This window comes from Paroedura picta, chromosome 9 (assembly GCF_049243985.1).
Source record: "Paroedura picta isolate Pp20150507F chromosome 9, Ppicta_v3.0, whole genome shotgun sequence".
NCBI lineage: Eukaryota > Metazoa > Chordata > Lepidosauria > Squamata > Gekkonidae > Paroedura > Paroedura picta.
Genome location: NC_135377.1, coordinates 11180595 through 11202184, shown reverse-complemented (window position 1 = coordinate 11202184; position 21590 = coordinate 11180595). Strand labels below are relative to the sequence as shown.

The window sequence follows — 21590 nt, the reverse complement described above, 5'->3', positions numbered from 1 at the left end:
TTGATTTCCCTGTATGGAGCAGGAAAGCCCATTTCCAAAGGACTGGCAAAGGGCATTGAAAGTGCATTATTCAAAGTGTGTGAAAACAGACAAAGTTACACAGATGCAGGAGAACAAATGACAACTGGAAGATAGTGTGGTTGACCTGAGACAGATTCAAGGTGCCCAAAAACAAACAAGCAGAGAGCAGGCAGCGCAAATGGCCTAAAACCTTTTAAAATGTGAACATAGCTCCACCTAGTGGGAAAGAAAAGCATAGACGTGTTTTCAATCTATGCACTTAACAGTAATTTGCGGTACCCGTAGTTTTTGCCATTTTATGCTGGAAAATTTGTTTTACCAAAAATTGCCATGGTTTAAAAAAATATCCCGTACAACTTGAGGAGCCATCGTTGCCATTTTTTTAAAGTTAGGCGGAAGTAGAAAGCAGCAAGCTTGGGGTAGTGGTTAAGAGCAGGCACCTGTAATCTGGAGAACCAGGTTTGGGTCCCCATTTCTCCACATGCAGTCAGCTGGGTGACCTTGGGTTAGTCACAGTCCTGTTACAGCTGTTCTCACAGAGCAGATTCTCTCAGAGCTGTTCTGACCGAGAAGTAATATCAGGACTTTCTCAGCTTCACCTACCATACAGGGTGTCTGTTGTGGGGAAAGTGCGATTATAAGAAATGGGGTATAAAAAACTAACTCTTCTTCTTCTAGGCATTAAGAGGGTGTAGTATAGCAGACCCATCCTTTTTGTTCTACAAGGCCTTTTGCCAGCTGTCTAAGGGCTGCCCAGTAAGAGAGATTGGACATATGGAAGTAGAAAGCTGAAGTTTTCATGGCAAGATGGCAGATAATATCACCTAGGCTTTGGGTTGCCAGCCTCCAGGTGGAACCTGGAGGTCTCCTGGAATTACACCTGATCTCCAGACGACTGGAATCAGTGCCCCCTGGTGAAAATGGCTACTTTGGAGGGTGGGCTCGATATGCCCCACAGAGGTTGCTTCCCTCCCCAAACTGCACCCTCTAAGCTCCTGTCTTTCCTATAGTAACTCTTTGCTTCCTGCCCATGAGAAAAGAACCCTAGCGGAGGGCTGTCCCTTTTATTGCAAACACTGGTTGCAGTCAATCCACCAAAATATTGTGGATGAATGTATTTGAGTGCTGCTGAAAGACCCAGCAATATCTGTAGCAAGGGATTGTCTTTCCCAGCTGTAGCGAAAGATCATCAGCCGTGGCCAAGAGTGCTGTTTTGGCCCCCATTCCTGTTCTGAAGCCAGACAGAAGTGCTCAGCCAGCGTTCTATCCAGATGTTTTGTCCAGAAAAGTCAGCATTAATTTTCTCCATCTTGCTGTGCAAATCACATCCCCAAGCAAACTGGAACAGAACCAGGTCCAAAAGCATTACCAAACCTTTAGTGGCTCGTCCCAGAGCCACGCTACAATGACGCTGGATGCAGCTAAACGTGAACCCAAATGTAAAAGAAGTCACTTTGGCTCTGATTTTTAACTCCGAGGATAGTTTTTCATGCAGGATTTAAACATCCTCTCTCTCTCAGCCCTTCTGTTATGAAATCTCGTAACATCACATGCCTTCAGCCCATTCTCTGGGTGTGTGTCTTTCCTTCAAAGTGCTAGCCAACAAACCAAACCATTTGTCCTCAAACAAGGAGGCAGCAAAACCTGTGGAACAAACATACAGGAAATGTTCATACACACATAAATAATTCAGGATCAAAGCCACGAGGCTGGGAAACTAGAGAGTCGGCATCTGAGCCACCACGAGTGGTTGCTATAGAAATACATCTCTTCGCCAACTTCATGTGCTTGAAGTGGGAACAGCGCCTGTGAATTTGGATGTTGCTGGTCTTCCCTGCTCCAGTTGAGACATGTCTCTGTTGTTTACTTCTTCCCATGAAGTAAGTGCTAGAATCTATAGCAATTGGACTAATCTGTTCCTCTGGGTGGATCCCATGGCTCCAGGAAAGAGGAGGAGGAGGAGGAATTGTTTTTTATACACAGCTTTTCTCTACTTTAAGACATCTCAAAGTGTCTTACAGTTTCCTTCCCTTCCCTTCCTGTCCCCACAACTGGCACCTAATGAGGTCGGTGGGGCTGAGAGAGTACCGAGAAAGCTTGATTGGCCCAAGGTCACCCAGAAGGCCTCATGTTGAAGAGGAGCGGGGAATCAAACCGGGGATCAGAAGGGACTTCAGGAAAACTTTGGTTCACAAAAGCTTGGGTGCACGCTGTTGGATTGTGTGTAGAAATTTCAGTGTGTGAAAAGGCTCTGAATCAAATCTAGAAGGGGAGGAGGAGTTGGTTCTTATATGCCGCTTTTCTCTACCCAAAGGAGTCTCAAAGCAGCTTACAGTCGCCTTCCCTTTCTTCTCCCCACAACAGACACCCTGTGAGGGAGGTGAGGCTGAGAGAGCCCTGATATTCCTGCTCAGACAGAACAGCTTTATCAGGGCTGTGACTAGCCCATGGTCACCCAGCTAGCTGCATGTGGAAGAGTGGGGAATCAAACCCAGCTCACCAGATTACAAGCTACTGCTTTTAACCACTACACCACACTGGCTCTGGCTATTCTACTGCAGACCATCACGATTAGCCTCTGAAACGATATCATCCTGAGATTCTCAAGAAGGATAAAATGAGATCAAGACACACGGCCGGCCCGAAAGAGCCTTTGTGACTCATGGCGTCTCACTAGATCGCAGTAGCTAAAAAGAAAGCAAACGGCTCCCCCACCCCATTCTGAGCACGCAGATTGTCCCAAACATTTGCTCATTTTAGAATGTTAATGCCTCGTGTGAAATTCCTATACCCTGTGAATCAATTAAGGCTGATTTTCATTAATTTTCCAAAAGGAGCATTTCCTTTGCTAATGAGCTTTTCTGCATCTGACCTTCGAGTCTATGTGTGAAGAATTGTGGATCAACCCAAGAGGCCAATTACTCCTTAAGAATCATGAAGCACGCATAAGGGCTTATTACAAATGAGAAGAGTAATTAAAGAAAAAGAAATGGTTACAGGGATTTCAGTGTCAGTAGGGTGTATTTGTGACCCTACAGCCTGCTCTGTTTCTGAGCATGTGGCATTACATTTCATATATTAAGGTTCTCCATTAATATAGCCATTCATATATTACTGTTCATATATTAAGGTTCTCCATTAATATAGCCATTCATATATTACTGTTACATGGCCTTGCATTCTGGACCACTGCTATATTTATTGCTGATGGATCTCTGTGTTTTTCTTATCCAGGGCCATCTTAAACAGAGCCACACCGATCTAAACCATTGAATCCAGTGTGTTCTGAAGGGTGCATCTATGCTTCATAGGTAAAAGTAAAGGTATCCCCAGTGCAAGCACCGAGTCATGTCTGACCCTTGGGGTGACGCCCTCTAGCGTTTTCATGGCAGACTCAAAACGGGGTGGTTTGCCAGTGCCTTCCCCAGTCATTACCGTTTATTATTATTATTATTATTATTATTATTATTATTATTATTATTATTATTATTATTATTATTATTATTTCGATTTATTTCTCGCCACTCCCAAATGGCTCGCGGCGGGTTACAATGTCTTAAAAAACCCATTAAAACTCCCATTAAAAGACTTTAAAAGCTGGGTACTCATTTTACCGACCTCGGAAGGATGGAAGACTGAGTCAACCCTGAGCTGGCTGCTGGGATTGAACTCCCAGCCTCATGGGCAAAGCTTTCAGATGGCTGCCTTACCACTCTGCACCACAAGAGGCTCTAATGCTTAATATGACCCTACAAATCAAATTAATGGGATGTCTCACAAAGAAGATTGGCATTTCCCAGTGGGAGATCCCCTGACAGCTTGGTACAGTGGTTAAGAGCAGTGGCTTCTAATCTGGAGAGCTGGGTTTGAATCCCCACTCCTCCACAGGAAGCCAGCTGGATGAGCTTGGGCCAGTCACAATCCTGTTAGACCTTTTCTTGCAGAGCCTCACCTACCCCCCAGGGTGTCTGTTGTAGGGAGAGGATGGGGAAGGTATTTGGGGCTCCTTTGGGTAGTGAAAAGTAAAGTATAAAAACCCAGCTCTTCTTCATCTTCCTGCTCTGAGTGGCAGTGTGGAAAAATATAACAAAAAGACTATCAGGGAGACAACAGAATTTCTGGGACCTTCCGTAGAGTTTCTGGCAATTCCTGGAGAGATGTGATGTCAATTGCAGGTTTTCCTGGAATGGATCAGGAACCCAAAGGTCGAACAACAAATGTATATTAAGATTAAAATACAAATAATTATTCAGAGAACTTTAAGAACATCAAAAACATTAAAATATAGGAAACAGAGTCTATGCAATGTTGCACGTACAGTCTCGACACTTGCACATGGTATGACCCCAGGTCAAACACGTTTCAAGCCAGAGGGTCATCATCAGTGGCCAAGTTACAATCCGTTCCACGGAATATATTTCTGGTAAAGTCTTGGAGGAGAAGCGTGTCTCATGGCTTAAGTGCCACTCAGCACTTAACACCCACTCAGGAGGGGCTGTCCCGCCCCTGAGTGCCTCCTCCTCCAACCGGCTTGCCTGTCTGTCCAGCAGCCAGCCAATCGCCATCTGTCCCCCACCCCTGACCACACCCTCCTCCTTCCACTTCCCTCCAGGGCTCAGAGGCTGCAGATCCCTGCTGCATGAGAGCTGCCCCTGCCAATGAGTTCCCTTCCCAAGGACCTCCAGTCTGCAGCATTTCCTGGGGGGGGGGGGGGAGAGGCCATCCACATAGTTCTTCCACCCCACCCTACCCCCAATCTAGCCCCCGTTTTATTCCAGAATCAATGGGCTTGGCCTCTAGCATAACAATAAGCAACAATAAAATTGTTACAATATAGCAATAAGATCTGGTTGGTGGCTTGAGAATCCTCTCCAGGGCCAAGGTGCAATACTGAGTATACCTCCTCATGTGTAAACCATGTATTTTAATCCTTACGTATCTTTGTGGCTGAGCCTTTGGCTTCCTGGCTTGTTTTCTCAGGTTGGGTTTTTGTTCCCTTTTTGTTTTCCCCTCTTTTCCCCTGGGATTCATGTCACTCTGCCGCCATAGGCCATGGCCATATTCACACCCCTCCCCCAGTCTCCCACAAGTTTGTGTAGAGACTTCAAAGGCCTGTCTCCCTCTGCAGATCCCTCCTCCCTGTTGTAATTGCAACAGCAGAGCCTGACCAGCCGTTCACTAAGGCATTTGGGTGGTCCCCCAACCACAGTTTTAAGAGCCATTGTGCTAACTTAGTAACAGGCAATTAACACAAAGACATGCTAGCTGATGTTTATAATTCTCAAGCACGCACTCCATCCTGGCAAGCTGAATGTCATTATGACACATTCTTGAAAAAGAAGCAGACAGGATGCCACACCATGCCATGTAAGCTGTTATTGCCCTGTCATACAATCATCGAATCATAGAGTTGGAAGGGACCTCATGGATCATCTAGTCCAACCGCCTTACAATGAAAGACACTAACAACCCTATCGCTCATCCACTGTCACCTGCCTTCCCCTTAAGCCTTCACAGAATCAGCCTCTCCAACGTTTCCAAAGATGGAGAACCGACCACCTCCCAAGGAAGTCTGTTCCACTGAGAAACCACTCTGTCAGGAACTTCTTCCAGATGTTTAGATGGAATTTCTTTTGCATTAATTTCATCCCATTGACTCTGGTCCATCCCTCTGGGGCAAGAGAGAACAACTTTGCTCCATCCTCTACATGGCAGTCTTTTAAATACTTGAAGATGGTTATCAGATCCCCTCTCAGTCATCTCCTCTCCAGGCTAAACAGACCAATCTCCCCCAACCTTTCTTCATACGTCTTGGTCTCCAAACCCTTCAACATCTTTGTTGCCCTCCTCTGGACACACTCCAGTTTGTCTACATCCCACTTCAACTGGGGTGCCCCAAACTGAACACAGTACTCCAGATTCTCCTGGAAGTTTCCAGGAGGAGGCTGGATGAGAGCACCTGTTAGGAGTGTGTATTTTTTTTAAGTCCCTGAGAAGGTGTGGGGCTGGGCTGGATGGGCTTTGTGTGATTCTGATTCTGACTTCACAAAAGCTACAAAAAAGTAGCCAACATTCTCTTCTTGACTCCTGTAACAGACTGTACTTTTAAAGTTTAGCAGTGCTGTAGAAATAGGTAAGGGCTGTGAAGGGTTAATTCTTCACAGACACATAGAGCCTTGAGTGACAGGCTTCTGCAGTGGTAGAACTTTTCTCTGGCTTTCAAAATGAAGCAGGTTTGCCCAGCATGATTGCCCAGCAGCCCAACATCTCCCCAGAACCTTAAACAAGGACTTTCCTCTCCCAGCAAAAAAATCATTTAGTGAGAGATGGCAAAGACTGAATGGGGGGAGAGGGGGCTGCATTTTACAAAAGATGCAGACAAATTGGGGCAAAGCAAAGCAACAAAGGTGATAGGGGGGTAAGGTACTGTCACGACTTAAGATTTCTGTTCCTTTATTTCATAAGTATCCTCAACTATGCCTTGGGAGATATATTTTATAGTAATTAGTGGAGTCGAGTACTGGATGTAAGGATTGATTAAAGCAATTAATTTCATTAAGGATTGAATAATTGTGACAAATTTCAGCGAGAAGTGCATTAAACCAAGAAGAGTAATATGAGAAAAATGTGCGGCACTAACTCTAAGTCCCCATTTAGATACAGTATAATCTTTCTGTTTCCATTACATGTGAATCTATGAAGCACACTTCCCTTGACGACTAACCGCTTCTATTTTCTTAGCAGGGTTCCCTTTACTGCCTTCTGCCCAAGTCTCTGTGTTTGCCCAACTGCCTTTAACTGAATTTAACGGACTCTCTTCAGAATTTTCAAACTCCCACCAATCAGGCACCAGGGCTACCAACCTGACCAACTACAGCCAAGCCAAGCAGTAACCAATCGTCTTTCAGTTCTAACCTCCTCCTTCTAAACTTCTGTCTGCTGAATATATTCCCTTTATTTCTTCCTAACTTTACTGTTAGCAGTGTATTGAAAGCCTTCATCTTGGCAGAAGGAGTCTGGAAAACAAGTCTATGTGGATAGTTTGGACAAACTGGATATGTTTAGCTGAGAGGAAAGAAAGCTAGGGGATATAATTGCAATCCTCAAATACCTGAATGGTTGTTACATGGAAGAGGGGGAACATTTGACCTCTGCTGCTCCAGAAAGAATAGATCTAGGAGACTTCTAGAAGGGCAGAAATTTGTTGAACACAGTGGGGGCAGTTTGATAGTGGAACCCATTATCCAGGGATGAGGGTCAAGTTCTCCCTCTCTTCAAGCAGGGACTGTCTAGCTGTAGTTTTAGGGATTGGATGCTGTAGTTTTAGGAAGGGGATTGCACTAGCTAGCCTACAAGATCTGATCCAGCATGGCTACTCTTATGAGTAGCCAAAAGGCAATGGAAACAAAGAGGAAAAGGCCTTGTCACGAAAAGAGTAACAATGTAGCCCTCCACTCTAGAAGAAATGTTGATGGTGTTTAATAATCAAGAATATTAGATGGAAGAGATGTTCCAAAAGTTAAGTAAGTCATTGAAGAAGAAAAGTGAGCACTGAATGATTACACTGGGAAAAGCAAAGAGAAGCTTCTAATTGAAGTGTACAAGGCAAACTTTCCAGAAAGCATAGAAAACACTGAAATCAAAACTCACTTTGACAGTTTGAAGGAAAACTACTTACATGGGGAACAGAGAACACTGTTGTTAGTGAAAATATCTGGCTCCAAAATGGTGCTGGAAGAAAGGAATGGAAGGACTCATTCTAGCTACACAAGAGCAGGCACTTGAAATGTATACTATAAAAACCAAGAATGAGAAGACCAGTGATAACAGAAAAAGTTGACTTTGCAAGACAAATGATGAAACAGTCAACCATTTGGTCAGTGCCTACAGTAAAATTGCTCACAAACCAGGCAAGAACATGGAGAATGAAGAAACAAAGATTCAAATAGATAAACACATGGAGCATAATATGCCTGACATCACAATTTTAGGAAAAAATGAGAAATAGGATCATTGACAATGCAATCCCACGATACAGCAGAATGGAAAAGAAAGAACAGGAGAAGATCGCAAAATACCATGACCTTTGAAAAGAATTAGAGTATCTCTGGGAATATCTCTGGGAGAAGATACTATTGTGTGAATTGTCACTGGAGCCTGTGGAGCAGGGCCTCGAAGTCTCAGAAAATACTTGGGCATTCTGGGTATTAACATCAGATCAGCTACAGAAGAGCGTGTTGCTTGGAACAACAAGAATCCTACAAATATACATCTGTGGTTCCCAAGATACCAAATTGCAGGACACCATCTACCAGCCACATATCTGACTGTGACAATCCATCAGCATCAGCATCATCAAAAATCCCACATGTGAAAAACCAGCCGGTAAAAGACCTAGACTTCTTCTACCAGTCATCTAGTCTTCTATATGCATAAGGCAATAGACAAGTAATAAATATGTTAACCACATTTGATGCCCTCTGACAGCCATTAAACATGACATACCTTTCGACCAGGAATGACAGATTAGTATGATCTAAATGAGTATCTCACCACAGTTGTAATGGCAGTCATTGATTTTATGCTGAAAACATACAGAATAAAAACCAGGAGCAAGCAAAATAATGAAAAGGCCATTAGCAATAAGAACTGTGCAATAACTCTGCACATAATGATGAGTGATGGCGTTACAAATTTCTTTTTAATCATAACCACCTATGCGCTATTTTGTTGCTCCCTGGTGCTGCAAAAAGTGTATGAAGTTAGAGGCACTGCACATTTCACCTGGACAGGCTATTTAACAAGCACAACAGGAGCTGATATCCTAACGCTGTGACTGATGATTTTCCTTCAGCATGTCAAAGGCAGGACATTATTAAAACTGAGAATATTTCAAGCCATTGTGCTCTTGGGAGGGGACAGTGCATGCACCACAATAGGATCAGGGCCTCTGAGGATGTGAAAATGAACTGGAAATAGCGATGTTTTCCAGCTAGATAATCAGGCCAGGTATAGCAATGAGATATTATCAAAGGTCTGAGACAGAAAAAGTAAGAGGAATTCCAAAAGAGTGTGATCTACCCCTGATCTATGGCATTCACGCTCCATACATGAAAGCAGAGGTGGCCAAAATATGGCTCTCCAGATGTCCATGGGCTATAATTACAATAAGCCCCTGCCAGCATGGCCGACTGAAGGGGCTCATGGTAATTGTAGTCCCTGGATGTCTAGAGGCCACCCCTGCATTAGAGACGCTTCTGTAGATTCCGCCTCTGCCAGAGACTTAACCTTCCTGTATGGGAAATAGGACACTGTGGCTTCTGATAGGCCTTCCACCCAAAGCAGGGACTTACCTGCCCTTGGTCCCAACTTCCTATTCCCAAGGAACCCAGGAGCAGAAGAAGAAAAAATGGTTTCCACATACAATAATAGCTGTTATTTTTATACTTTGCTTCTTAGAGGAAGAGCTGGTTTTATACCTCACTTTATACTACCTGAAGGAGTCTCAAGTTGACAGCTCATTCCCTCTCTGATTCTTTTCTTGGATGCTTTGGGCTGATCCTGCGTTGAGCAGTGGGTCGGACTAGATGGCCTGTGTGGCCCCTTCCAACTCTATGATTCTGTGATTGACCCTCCGTGGAGGTGTGCCCCCAATAGAGAGAGAGCACTTTGCCAATGAGGGCATATCAATTCAACTGCGCTCTGCCAATGAGACCGAGTCAGTTCAAACTGCATGCAGATAACTTACTCCATACCTGATTGGCCCTCCCTGGGGGTGCGCTTCTCAGAGCAATCCAAGGAGAGAGACACTCAGGTATTTCCTACACGGAGAGGTGATTGTGTGGTTCATAAGGTTTGCAATTTGAGAAGGCAACTCTCTCATTTTAGAATGCCAGGGGCAGCCTTCACAAAGCTAGTGTACCATATTTGTAATATCTCTTTATTGGCATGCACACCTGTTAACGGATTCTATTATTAATATTATTTTTACATATATAATAACTAGAGGCCAAGCCCATTGTGCCCAGGGAAACAACGGGTGCTAGAATGCATACCTGCACTGTGGCCTTCCTGGGGGATGGCGACATGGCAAAAACTCCCGCCCACCCCTGGACTCTTGAGGCCCCGCCTCCAAAACTCAAGGAGTATTCCTGACCCAGGAGGCACCAACCTTCAGGTGTGGCCTGGAAATCTCCTGGAATTGAAAGTCATCTGCAGACTATAGAGACCAGCTTTTTTGGAAGTGGGGGGGGGGGGGCTCTGGAATGACAAGTCATCTCCAGGCCACTTCCAGGCTGTTGGCAACTCTATCTAGTACAAAGAGAACACAAAAGACCATTTCCCCGCCTTGGACAGGAATTGAACAATGAGTCTTATTCATAAGAATTATTAATAAAATGGCTTCACCATAAGAACTACAGCTTAGCACTGACTCATCCCCTTTATCATTCTAATGAGCTACTCTTTGCAAAACGCTTAATGGCCCATAAAAACACAGAGCATATTACCAAAGAGTGCTTGTTGTTTACTCTCTCCTGCACCCCAGCACATCTTGCTTGAACAGATCCTATTTGAGGCTTCCTTCAAGTACATGCCTGGTATCACCTGCTGGTTCTTTGATTTACAAATTGGGGAGAATTGCAGGGTTGAAATGGGAGACATTGCCCATGCGAGGAGAGGAAGGCCAATGCCCCCAGAGCCTGATAATTTCTCCTCTTCTCTTGTGTGAGATTTCTGCTGCTGGACAGCAAGAGAAGCATGTTGGTTGCTTCTTCCACGCTAGCCAGTCAGTCCTCACTTTGGTGTAGAGCCATCTTGGTGTAGTGGTTAGGAGTGCAGACTTCTAATCTGGCATACCGGGTTTGATTCTGCGCTCTCCCATATGCAGCCAGCTGGGTGACCTTGGGCTCGCACTGATAAAGCTGTTCTGACTGAGCAGTGATATCAGGCTCTCTTAGCCTCACCCACCTCACAGGGTGTCTGTTGTGGGGAGAGGAAAGGGAAGGTGACTGTAAGCCGCTTTGAGACTCCTTTGGGTAGAGAAAAGCAGCATATAAGAACCAACTCTTCTTCTTTGAAATTAATTGTTTCTTGGGTATAGGGCTTAGAATGCTGTAGTAGCATCTGGGAGACACACCCCTCCCCGGCTCCACCCCCAAACTCTCCAGGTATTTCTCAATCCAGAGATGGCAATCGGAGGAAGAGAATTTCAAAAGCACAGCAGATGAACTTCAGCACCTTGCATTCTGTGGTATGTTTCTGTGCATCGGTGTATTTTGACAGGTGCTTTTGCGACTTTGTTCCCTCTGCCAAAACAAAAGCAAAAATTAAATCCATATTTTCTACCATGCATTTTGCCTGCCTGGCCCTGGATTGGGGTTGTCACGTCTGCATTTATCACCTCTCCCAGTGTTGTTATGGAGATGCTTCAAAGATGACCTGGAGCGTTCACAGCTGAGAGGGTGGCAGGAAGAGATTTGTCACTCACAAAGCCAAGACAAACAATAGGGACCACCACCACCAGCCCGCCCCGCCACCTTCCCATCTCTTCTGGTCTCACCGACGCCTGTTCTCACTACCCTTTTAGGCATGAAGCATATGTGGATGTGTGAATGCTCACACCCTGCATTGGAGTCAGCACATGTTTGGGATTAGCATTTTACTGCAACCCTGATTCAACATAACGAGCTGTGCTATCAAGAGATTTGCAACGTGAGAGAAAAGAAATATACATGACAGCAGGAAAAAAAAAATCACAATCAGAATAGTTCAGCAGTGGAATAGGCTGCCTAAGGAGGTGGTGGGCTCCCCCTCACTGGTGGTCTTTAAGCAGTGGTTGAACCAGGCTTTCTCAACCCGGGTTTTGTGAAACCCTGGGGTCTTTTGATACCCCTGGGTTTCACAAATGGGTAGGAGTTAATTTTATATATATATATATATATATATATATATATATATATATATATATATATATATATATATATATATATATATATATATATATATATATATTTCATTTGTTAAACATTCATTGGGTGATATGACCATATATGGTCCTGTCGACCCACGCCCCCTCCCAAAATGGCCAATGATGGACATGGAAGGGGTGGGAAAGGGAAGGCCCTGGGTGGGCATGTACACAGCTGTGCTTCCCAATCATATTCTGCATAATCACACCATCTCTCGGGTTTCTTGAAGCCTGGTTAATGTTTTAGGGCAGGGGTAGTCAAACTGCGGCCCTCCAGATGTCCATGGACTACAATTCCCAGGAGCCCCCTGCCAGCGAATGCTGGCAGGGGTCTCCTGGGAATTGTAGTCCATGGACATCTGGAGGGCCACAGTTTGACTACCCCCGTTTTAGGGGGTTCTCAATGGTAAAAAAGCTGAGACAGGCTGATCTGGACAGCTACTTACCATGGATGCTTTAGGTTGATCCTGCATTGAGCAGCAGGTTGGACTAGATGACCTCTATAGACCCCCCTTCAAACTCTAGGATTCTATACTGCTTCACTCAAAGAACGGTGAGCTCCTGAATTTCCCTGCAGCAAGATGTGTTGAGGATCATTAGTTTAGTGGGCTTTAAAAAGAGCTTATTTATTTATTCATTTATTGTGTGGAAGAACTACACACAGGACAAGAAGAATTTCTTGAATAAGAGCTAACTATTTTACTGGCAGCAGGATTCAGGACAAGTATATTGTCATTTAGGCTTGCTTATACTCTCAATGTTCATTGGGCAGGTTCGGAGGCTGCCTCCTGCAATCCTTGTCAAGTGGCCCTAAGAAGGTTTGCTTGACTGATTGTTTCCATGTTTATAGTGTAGCCAGGAGATGCTATGATTGTCCGGCAGCCAAATGTTCCAGCTCTCTAGCAGTATCCATGGTGCACCACGAGGAGGCAAGCTAGAATTAGACATATTCATGGGAGACAGAGAAGAGGGAGGATGACGAAGAAGAACAGCTGTTTTTTATACCCCACTTTTCACTGCCTAAAGAAGCTTCAAAGCAGCTTACAATCACCTTCCCTTCCTCTCCCCACAACAGACACCCTGTGAGGCATGTGGGACTGAGAGAGCCCTGACAAGACTGCTCGGTGAGAACAGAACTGTCAAGGCTGTGACTAGCTCAAGGTCACCCAGCTGGCTGCATGTGGAGGAGCGGGCAATCAAACCTGGCTCACCAGATTAGAAGCCGCCACTCTTAACCACTACGTCAAGCTACCCGAAAAGTCCCAAACCGGCTTACGAATACCTTTCACTTCCTTTCCCCGCAACAGACACCCTGTGATGTAGGTGAGGCTGAGAGACAGTAGTTTTCTCAAACTACTCTGAAGACAAGAGAACTGTGACTATCTCAAGGTCACCCAGTTGTCTGCATGCGGACAGGTCCATCAGCAGCTATTAGCCATGATGATTAAGGGAGCCTCTCTGTTCAGAAGTAGCTGGGGAGTTTGAAAGCTTTGTGCCTTTCTGGCTGGCCAATCTATGCAACACAGTGCCAGACGAGATGGACCACGTTTTAGATCCAACATGGCTGCCGTTATGTCTCTTAAACAATCAGGAGGATTGTCCAGTCATGCTAATTGCACTGAGCCACATTGTCAACAAGGTTCACATAAAGCTCATGCAAGCAGAACAGTGGCCCCCTTTCAAATTGGGTAATAGCAGGATACTAAGCAGAGTTGCATGCTTTTAAGTCATAGAATCATAGATTTGGAAGGGGCCATACAGGCCATCTAGTCCAACCCCCTGCTCAACGCAGGATCAGCCCTAAGCATCCTAAAGTCAATGAATGTAGAAGGATTGCACCCTTTTCATGATTACATGGCAGTTGGCTTAAAGGCAGATGTACATGAGAAACCCTTAACTGGGTTTCCTTTCGAGTTTAGGTACAATTGTGTGATGCAACGGACTCCTGGTCAAAAAGGAGAGACTGTCTTAAGTTTTTCATTTCTTATTGCACCCCCTCCAAAGCCAACATCGGTCTCAAAAACAGCTCACCTTTAATTGTCAAGCTCCTCAATTAAACCTGGCTTCCACTGATCATTTGGCAAAAAAGGCCGTTAATATCGTTCAGAGTTTATGCAACCCAGGTGACTCTTACATCATCAGAACGTGATTACAAGAAACAACCGTTTGGATTGGCCTACAGCCAAGGAGTCTGTGGATGCAATCTGAGCCCTAAATATTTGCTCCACCCGCCCCTTGCAAAACAAAGTGCTAAACCGTTCTTCTAGTCCTCATGATCACAAAGTTTCCTGTGTGAAATCTGCAGGCAATTTCTCCCCCAAAACTCAGTAGGGTGGTTCTTAAATAATATTTAGAGATCAGAGAGTGATGCTAGTTTCTTTATTATTATTATTATTGTTGTTGTTGTTGTTGTTGTTGTTATTTATTACCCTCCTCCCACCAAAGGCTCAAGGAGGGTTACATCACTCTATAAAAAACCCAAAATACAATCCAATAAAACAATATAAAACCAGTACATTTACAAATATCCCCAAAAAAACAAGATGAAATGGCGAAAAACTGCTAGCCAAAACCCCGAATCTTCACCATCTAGAGGGGACAGTGCAGAGGGTGCTAGTAGACTTTGCTACCTCCACTTCCCTGGGGAGTCCTGCTGTCCCTTGCTGCCCAGCCTCAACCGTAGACCTGGCGGAAGAGCTCCATTTTGCAGGCCCTATGGAAAGTAGAAAGCTCCAAACCCCCTGTTCTTTTATCATAGAATCATAGAATCATAGAGTTGGAAGGGGCCATACAGGCCATCTAGTCCAACCCCCTGCTCAATGCAGGATCAGCCCTAAGCATCCTAAAGCATCCAAGAAAAGTGTGTATCCAACCTTTGCTTGAAGACCCCACCACATAATGGTGATTCAACAAAGGTCTCATTTGCCTTCTTTCCCCAACACTGACCCAGTATTCTCTAAATGTGACTCAGCTGTGTACCAGTGATGTAAGCGACTTTTGCATATCTCATGCTTCTTATTCCAATTACGCAATGGCAGAGAGGTGAGCCCTGAAATACACCACACAAGTCCTTGTTTTCAGGAATGGGTACAGAGGTCTGGATTTCTTCGCCTTGAGGAGCCATGTGTACAAAGCTATTTGGGCAGATATTGCCTGGCCCCAAAAAATCCTTCCTTGGAAAGGAAAGCGGAGAGCCAGCATGGTATAGTAGTCACGAGCAGCAGTCTCAGATCTGGGGAACCAGGTTGGATTCCCCACTCCTCCGCAGGCAGCCAACTGGGTGACTGTGAGCCAGTCACAGAGCTGTTCTTACAGAGCAGTTCTCATAGAGCTCTCTCAGCCCCACGTACCTCCAAGGCTGGCTGTTATGGGGAGAGGAAGGGTGTTTGTAAGCCACTTTGGAACTCCTTTGCGTAGTGAAAAGTGGCATATAATAACCAACTCTTCTTCAGTAATATCAGGTCTCTCCCAGCTTCAGCCACCTCACAGGGTGTCTGTTGTGGGGAAAGGAAGGGAAGGGTGTTTGTAAGCCACTTTGGAACTCCTTTGGGTAGTGAAAAGTGAGGTATTAAAACCTGGTCTTCTCTTCTCTCACATGTAAAGTGAAACCCAGGGCCAGTTTATCCAAATAGCACGTGCTACGGCCCCGCACTTGCAGGCATGGGGCCTTCCCCCCTCCTCATGGATCAGGGCTACAGCCTCTCTTTTCCCCCTTTTCCCTCTTTAAGGACACTTGGAGTGACACCTCTTTCCACTGTGGGGGGATCTGGCTGCTCCCACCACAACTATGCTCTGCTACGGCCCCACTCTACGGGCCCCACAAATCCTTAAAACACTCCTGGTAAACCCCAGAAGACCTGGACCACTTCGTCTACCAATGAATCATAGAATCATAGAGTTGGAAAGGGCCATACAGGCCATCTAGTTCAACCCCCTACTCAACGCAGGATCAGCCCTAAGCATCCTAAAGCATCCAAGAAAAGTGTGCATCCAACCTTTGCTTGAAGACTGCCAGTGAGGGGGAGCTCACCACCTCCTTAGGCAGCCTATTCCACTGCTGAACTACTCTGACTGTGAAATTTTTTCCCCTGATATCTAGCCTCTATCGTTGTACTTGTAGTTTAAACCCATTACTGCGGGTCCTCTCCTCTGCAGCCAACGGAAACAGCATCCTGCCCTCCTGAAAACCTTGCACAAACTGGACTTCCAAATGTCTTTAATCCCCACCAATTTCAGTTCTTATTTCATTAGCTCAGGATGAAGGGTCGGGCTCAGCCTAGCAAATCCCAATATTTCAAAAGCAATTGTCCGATTTGCACGAGGAAAAACCACAGGACGACGTTGACAAATCCCATTGCTGCATTACGCCCAAATCCAACCAAGGGGGAAGAAGAAAAATATCAACCTGCGTTGTTGAAACATAAATCCAGACTCCAGGCCTCCCATGACTTTCAAGCAAGCTATTAATTATCCCCTGCCAAAGAGTACCCTATAATTAGTTTATATCCAATATTAAAATGGTTATTGTGTTCTCGCTGGCCACGACAACCGGCAGACGGGTGTTTGGGAAATCAAATGCCAACCAGCAAGCGAGGGTGAAATGAGAATACAGTTCAGTGGAGGTTATAAGTCAAAGGGGCATTAAGCGGCAAATGGGAACGCTGAGAGCATTACTCTAAGTGCAGTTGAAATGCAATTAAAGCATGATTGGAGGTTTAGAGCACTGCATCCTAATCACCAAGTTCATTCATCACTGTTTACTCACAGGCAACCCCTGGATGATCCGTGCCAGTGATATTGCATATTGGTAAAACTGGCCGAGCAATTAGCGGACCAATTTGTTTAACAATCTTATGTGGCAGGCTATTTTTTCTCTCTCTCCCCCCACCACTCCGTTTAACAGAAGGAGAGCTTAAGAAAGGGTGGTTTACTCAACTCTATGCAAGGAATGTGCCATTACCTCCTAAACTGAGACCCTAAGGATTCTCTGCTCTGTCAAACTTGATCTCTATCTACAAACAAAAAAGTTAGCAAGCTCACCTACACTCTACTTTAACTTATTGGAGGTTTAAGTTGTTCCAAGGTCAGTTTTATAAGCTTGTTCCTTGTTATTTGTTTTATGGAACACCTCTACTTTTCTCCTCTAACAGGAATCTGAGTAGCCCAAGGTCACCCAGCTGGCTGCATGTGGAGGAGTGGAGAATCAGGGCACAATGTTCCAGAGCTCACTCATCACAGCAGTCAGTTTCTCAAGGAGAACTGACCTCTGCAGTCTGCCGAGCAACTGCCATGCCAAGAGATCGCCAGGCCCCACCTGGAGGTTGGCAATGCCACTCAGCTCCCAAGGCTAGCTGGATTGCCAGCAAACTGGAAGGGGCGAGACCTGTGCCTTTAATGTAAGGCTAATGTGTGGAAATTGGCAGGTGAAGCCTTTCTGGGCAGGCAGAGATAAGTAACACCCTAATGAAGCCTATTGGGGGGGGGCAGAATATAGTTTGCCTATTGAAGCCTCCGTCCTTTCCTTATCCCCCCCCCCCAAACCACAAAGAAGATGCCGATCGCGCCTCTCTTTCTCTGTCATCTGGGTAGGACTCCACTGCAAGGCTGCGATGAACTTACAGTTGTCCTTCCCTAAGGCGGAAGCAGGTGGAAACTTGGCAGCAAACCGGCTTCGGCGCCCCCTGACACCGCCTCCCGCCTGTCCCCCGTTTCGCACCGAGATCCAAGGGAGAGAGGCTTGCCAACTCCAGGTGGCCCCTGGGGACCCCCCACCATTGCAATGGCTCTCGGGAGACAAGGACTGCTCTGAAGGGTGGTCTCAGTGGCTGTATAACCGGCTGAGATCCCGCCCGCTTTCCCCGACTCCACTCCTCAAATCCCCAGGGGGTTCCCAACCCAAAGTTGGCAACCTTAAAGGGCCAGCGTATATTTCTCTCTGTGATTCCTTCTGGGCGTTGGGCGCCAGATCAGAGGGATTCGCCGAGAAGGGGTCGAACCTTACCTTAACACACTCACAAACACCAAGCCACATCTGGATCTGGCCACATGGCCAACATCAGCTGTAACCCCGCCGTCCGGTACTGAGGCTTGAGGTCAGGTGTAGACGCGCCGCTCTCTGCGCCATCGCAATCGAATCCACAACGCATTCCCCGGTCACCGGAAACTTGTAGCTGAAAAATTAGGGTTGGATCCTTTCAGATTCGTAGGTGCAGGGGCTACCGAGCCGCGGAGTGAGGCCTCATCGGCTTTCTCCGCCAGAGCAGAGCGTTTCGACGGCGAGCTGGTTCCGAGGCCGCCCGGAAAGGAACGCCCAACTTTCTGGCCCAGAGGGTCAAACCCCTTGGCTGCAGAGGGAGCCTCGGAGGAAACCTGCGCGCCCCTCCCGATGAATTCCAACACGGGATTCGAACCCCACCCCGGCGAAGGCGGTCTCCTTGGAAGTAAGCGTCCCTACGGATCGGCTTTCCAGTTTAGAGCGGCGCGTGTTCGCGAGGGGGCTGGGATTTGGCATGCTTTCATTCTATGGGATTCGGATTCCGGTGGGAGGCCGTGTTGGTCTGGAGCCGGAGGACAAGGAGCACCGTTCAAACCAGCAAGAGTTTCATTCAAGGGGTGAGCTTTCGTGGGCATGCGCACTTCTTCAGATGCACGCTTCTTTATCATGAATAAAACTTGGTTCGTCTTAAGCAGGGGTAATCAACCTGTGGTCCTCCAGATGTCCATGGACTACAATTCCCATGAGCCCCTGCCAGCGAACGCTGGCAGGGGCTCATGGGAATTATAGTCCATGGACATCTGGAGGACCACAGGTTGACTACGGATGCCCCAGGACTCAACCTTTCTCCTGTGGGCATTTGAGTCTGTTTCTGGAGAACCGGAGTCCACTTCTGGGGATCGGAGAACAGCCTCCGGGCTGCACCAAATGGTAGAATGCCATGCAGTCTAGTTTCCAAAGCTGCCCCTGGAGTGGAATGCATCGTCTATCTTTTAAATAAATAATAAACAAGAGACTTATGTAGCCCGGAGAGAAGTTTTATTTCCGAGGGATCTCTAGGCCCCACCTGGAGCTTGGCAACCATGTATTCTGGAAGTCCCGGGAGAAGTGGAGAAATCAACTCGCCAGCATATCAATGGGCACGATCCAGAATTCCCTTTATACTCGCAAGGGTGACCGGTTCTCTTCACTATCCGCGCACAGCATCGGCGACGATCTTGTGTTCTCACTTAAGAGCAAGCCCCGTCGGTTTCGATGTAGCTCCCGGGAGTAAGCAGGAGTAGGAAGCCCCGCTGAGTTCCGTTGGAATTACTCCGCAGCGTATTAACCCCCGTCCTCCCCGGCGGAGTTCTTCCAATCGAAGCCCAGTGGTTTCCGTAGGTTTACACTGGTGTCAACTAGCCTAGGCTTGCGCGGGAACTTCTGTGAGCAGCTTTAAGAAGCCCTAAATCCGCCAGAGTTGAGATGATAGTCCTGAAGGGTTTTTACTCGTGAGACGGACCCCCAAACTGCGCAGTGCCCCCTCCCCAAAAGCTATGTGAGTTATTAAATATTAGTGGCAGCACCTTCTTTTCCTTCCACTCTCAACCTTGCCTCTTAGTACGTGACCGGCGCATCAAAGTTAGGCTACAGCTGGACCCAGACTGGGAGATCCACGTGTAGACAGAACGACGGATAGACCCGATTGCCCCCCGCGCGTCCTCGGGAGCAATCCCACCCCCACCTCCCGGGGTGTTTTGCGGGATTTCCGGGCAGATCCACCCGCCCGGGCTTGCCCCTAAGAACAGCCAAGCGTGGGCGAGAGGCAGGGTCGCGGGAAAGCGGCGCCACTCCGGAGTTGGCTCCGGCCGCGCCAAACTTTGCGCCCGGGCAGCGGGTGCCGCGGGTTGTATCGTATGCAAATACGCAAGCTGACGTCAGGGATCATGTGGGCTTTGGCGTAGATCGCCACCGCCGATCGGAGAGATTTTTTTTTTAAATTTGGGGTTTTTGCCCCCCACCAAAAAATCGCCATTGGGTCGCGGGGCTCCCCCTTCCGGGGCTCTGCGGGCGAGAGTGGCCCGGCGCGCGCCCGGGAGTTCCATCGCGGGGGAAAGTTCGCCTCGCCGCGTTCCAAAGCTTTGATCGCAGGTAAGGGGAAACTTCGCCCGCCCTTTGAAGCCTGCCCCGGCGCAGCGGGAGAAAGCAGCCCCCTCCAGCCCGCGGCCGCCGGCTCGCTACGAGGAAGTGAGGCTGCGGCCCCGGAGCCACGTCGGACGCGGGGGCTCCACGGCGGGAGAGCGGGCTCGGCGCGCAACTTCTCCCCTTCCCCTCCTCCGAGGCCCCGTTGCCTTGAGGGTCCTGGGGCGGCGGGCAGGGGGGGTCGAGGGGGAAACCGGGCTGCCTTTTGCCCAAAAACAAAAGTGGGTCTCTTGGGCGGGGGAGGGGGGGTGGCTTTGGCCAGGGGTCTTTTTGTTTGTTTCAGCCCCTCGTTCAAGTTTTCCTAGAGGGGGGCTGGCGATCGGGGGGAGAGGGGGGGCTAAGGAGAAAAAGCACGAAGGTTAAGGCCCCCCCCGGTCCCGAAATAAAACATGTCTACGTTTGCCTGTGTCGACATCAGCGATACAAAATATGGCGTCCGCTGTCGAGAGGGCGTTACGTAGAGGAGGCGAGGCGAGGCGAAAGGAGCACCCGGGCGTCGCTTTTCTCCGTCTCTTCGGTCGCATGTCGCTTTCCAGCACAGCTGCAAAGCGGGCGGGGGTGGCAATAACCAAATACCCTCCGCCGAGGGCCCGCGCGGCAGTCCCCGGGGCGCCCCCCGAGAAGCAGCCCCCTCCCCCCGGCTCCAGCTGGGAGTTGGCACCGAGCTGGCCTCGCCGTCTCGCTTCCCCACCCACCCACCCCCGCCGGGCGCTGCAGCCGGGCCCCGGGACTCCCCCCTCCCTCCCGGGCCGGGTAATTGCAGCTGGCCCCGGAGGCAGCGGACCCCAGGGGTCGCGTTCGCACGGGAAGAGGCTCCCGGGCGGAGACGGGCCGGAACGACAACAAAAAAGAAAAACCACGCTTCGTCTCCCCCCCCCCCCCCATATCTTGCCTCCAAAGAGGCAGTCGTGCCCTTTCCCTGCGCATCTCTGTGTTGTTGTTAGTTTTTCTCCCTCTTCAAAAGAAGAAGCCAATCCTCTTGCCAAGTCTCCTTTGCCCACGGCCAGTGCATTTCCCCAAAAATCGCCCCGGTGACTCCTACCGGTTGCTGCTGCTTATTTTTCACCTGTCGGTTTGTTTCCTCCCGGTCCCCACGACCAGAAACCCTCCCTCTTGGAGATGCTTCCAGGTCAACTGGGTTTCTTTGCATGGCTTCATTCCCCTGTCATGTGTGTATTCGGCGCTGCACCTCTCCGGGGGGGGGGGGGGTGGACCAAGCAACCCCTATTTTTCAGCCCCTCTTATTGGGGGGAGGGGGAGAAAACTTCATTTTCAAAGGAGTGAAGTTGTGATTTGCTGCTGAGCTCCGCCTGATTAATGGACTTCAAAGCCATGTGGGGGTCTGGGCCCCCCCACTACTTCCTGAGTGCCTTTTGTTTGCTTGGGGTGGGAATGCCAGGCTGATGTACAGCCAGGTGGTGTTTT

General features: G+C 47.8%; 1 protein-coding gene and 1 long non-coding RNA gene across 5 annotated transcripts in view; one reads left to right on the top strand and one right to left on the bottom strand.

The window, feature by feature from the left end:
- Window positions 1–371: 371 nt before the first annotated feature.
- On the bottom strand, window positions 372–21292 carry LOC143844450 (uncharacterized). 3 transcript variants are annotated; one of them, XR_013233985.1, is made up of 3 exons: window positions 21208–21292; window positions 17991–18159; window positions 372–11327 (listed from the first exon to the last, which is right to left on the bottom strand). It is a non-coding gene; the product is annotated as an uncharacterized LOC143844450 (long non-coding RNA). The 3 variants fall into 3 exon arrangements; XR_013233986.1 differs by having other exon boundaries at window positions 21232–21289; XR_013233984.1 differs by lacking the exon at window positions 21208–21292 and having other exon boundaries at window positions 17991–18663.
- Window positions 19695–21590, top strand: part of ZHX2 (zinc fingers and homeoboxes 2) — a 38958-nt gene continuing 37062 nt past the window's right edge. For both annotated transcript variants that reach the window (XM_077351574.1, XM_077351575.1), the window contains exon 1: window positions 19695–20114. The gene's annotated coding sequence lies outside the window, so the exon portion shown is untranslated. The remainder of the gene's footprint in view (window positions 20115–21590) is intronic.